Source organism: Penaeus chinensis, chromosome 32 (assembly GCF_019202785.1).
Source record: "Penaeus chinensis breed Huanghai No. 1 chromosome 32, ASM1920278v2, whole genome shotgun sequence".
In the NCBI taxonomy this organism is placed as follows: domain Eukaryota; kingdom Metazoa; phylum Arthropoda; class Malacostraca; order Decapoda; family Penaeidae; genus Penaeus; species Penaeus chinensis.
This window is the reverse complement of record NC_061850.1, coordinates 2,584,799-2,587,298: the sequence shown is the minus strand read 5'-3', so window position 1 is coordinate 2,587,298 and position 2,500 is coordinate 2,584,799. Positions and strand designations below refer to the sequence as shown.

The following is a 2,500-nucleotide window of genomic DNA, read 5'->3' as shown; positions in this document are numbered from 1 at the left end:
CACAACCACGCGGGAATACTGACGCTAGATCCTTTTGATATATATAATGTTGGGTAGTGTTAAGTGTTAAAATGTGTTAAGTGGTAAGTGCCGTTAAGTTTAAGTAGATTTGTGTTAAGGAGAATTGAAGTTGAAATGGCGTCAAGTAGTAAATTGTGTTAAATGTTAAGTACTGTTCAGTGTTAAACAGTGTAAGATGTTGGTTAAACTAGAGTCAAGTTTTAAGCATTGTTAAGTATCAAGTTTTGTTAAGTATCAGTGAGTACCGACTCAAAAGCTGTGTAAAGTGTTTAGAATTGTTAATTGGGTTGAATTGATTAAGTAGACAAGTTTTAAGCAGTTGCCTAATGTCTCGTGGTGTTGTGTTAAATTGCATTAAGCAGTAAATTTGCATTAGTATTAAGGATGTACGTTAAGTGTGGAATATATAATAACGTGATGCAGGGTGTTATTTCTGACAAAGGCCTGTCAAGTTTTAAACATTATTAAGTGTTAAGCAACATCTAACGTTAACAAATATTTAGTGTTAGGCAAAATTAAAGGTGAAATCGCGTTACCCGTTAATTAAGTAAAATGACTATGCAAAGTTAATCTAAATATAAAGCAGCGTTAAATACGAAGTCTCTTTAAAACATCAAATAGTGTGATGTACTAAGCACTGCGTTGCGTGTTAAGTGTTCAGTTTAAAGTTATGTGTCTGGGACTTGCTACATTAGTCCTTATGTCCCTGGTGATAAGTATCTAACACTACAACACAATGCCTCGATCTATACCCTGGCTGTGCTCCTGCGTGTGTAGTGTGTTGGATCTTCATAACATCTCTACCGCAAGAATATACTGTGAGGGGGGGTAGGGTAAAGCTGGGGATGGGTTGGTGGTCATGGTGGGTGATAACAGTATGGTAGCGTGTGTATGTTTTTGTGTGTGTGTGGTGGCGGGTTGTGTTTGTTTGTGTGTGTGTTTGTGTGTATGTGTGTGTGTGTGTGTGTGTGTGTGTGTGTGTCTGTGTGTGTGTGTGTGTGTGTGTATGTTTTTGTGTGTGTGTGTGTGGTGGCGGGTTGTATTTGTTTGTTTGTTTGATTGTTTGTGTGTGTGTATGTGTGTGTGTGTGTGTCTGTGTGTGTACGTTTTTGTGTGTGTGTGTGTGGTAGCGGGTTGTGTTTGTTTGTTTGTCTGTATGTGTGTGTGTGTGTGTGTGTGTGTGTGTGTGTGTGTGTGTGTATGTATGTATGTATGTGTGTGTGTGTGTGTGTGTGTGTGTGTTGTGAGAGTGTGTGTTTGTTTGTGTGCTTGTGTTTGTGTGTGTGTGTGTGTGTGTGTGTGTGTGTGTGTGTGTGTGTGTGTGTGTGTGTGTGTGTCTGTCTGTCTATCTTTGTCAAATATCTTAATTATTATAAAAATGCTACTAATGCTACTACTGTTGCTACAATAATAATTGCATGAATAAAAGAAATATCAAATAAGATTATGATAGTCAGGATAAAATGTAAAGAAAATTATAATGATAGTAATAAGGTAACGATAATGATAATAATAGTAATAATGATAATTGTGAGAACTATGATAAAGAAATCCTTATTGTTATTTCTAATAGTAATAGGAACGATAATGATAAAACAAAAGTAATAATGATAGTCCTACAAATGAAAGCAAATTAACAGTGATAATAACAATTATAATAGTAATGATAAGGTTAATGACAGCCATAATAATAATAATAATGATTTTAATAGTAATAAGGAAAATAATTACAATAATGATCAGAATGATAGTGATGATAATAATCATAATAATGATGATAATATCAATAATAATAATAATGATAATAATACTAACAACAACAATAATAAAATCAACAATGTTATTAATACTAATACTAATAATGATAACGTAAAAAAATAATGGATGTAATAACAATAAGAAAAAAAAAAAAATAATAATGCTGATAATAATATAAGTGAATCATTACCAACAATAGGTATATTAAGAGTAATAGTGACATCAACAGTGGAAATAAAGATAGTAACACTGACAACAATAATGAGAACAATAGCAATAACAATAGTATTAGTATTAATAATAACGACAAAAGTGACAACACCAAAGTCAATTATAGATTCCTGAACATTCTCAACAAAGGAAGAGATTATATTGCTTTTTCTGAGTCAGTGCGTTTATATATCTTTTGATATTGAAAGGCCAACACTCGTTCCCGTTCTTGATTTTCGCTCGTTGCTTGTTTGTTTGCAATTTTGTTTGTTTGATAGTTTGCGAGTCTGTGAGTTTGTTTGCTTGTGAGTTTGTTTGCTTGAGAGTTTGCGAGTCTGTGAGTTTGTTTGTTTGTGAGTTTGTGAGTTTGAGTTTGTTTTTGTGTGTTTGTTTGTTTGTTTGTGAGTTTGTTTTTTTGTTTATTTTGTCTTTGTTTCTTGTTTTTTTAAGATCTGAGTTTTAATTATGTTTTTTTTTGTTCGAATGTCGTTTCGTTATTTTTTTCTTTTTT

The 2,500-nt window shown here is 32.6% G+C and overlaps 1 protein-coding gene across 1 annotated transcript in view; it reads right to left on the bottom strand.

Annotated features, from left to right (window-relative positions):
• Positions 1 to 2,500, bottom strand: part of LOC125042718 (frequenin-1) — a 373,070-nt gene that overhangs the window by 43,555 nt on the left and 327,015 nt on the right. The window lies entirely within an intron of this gene.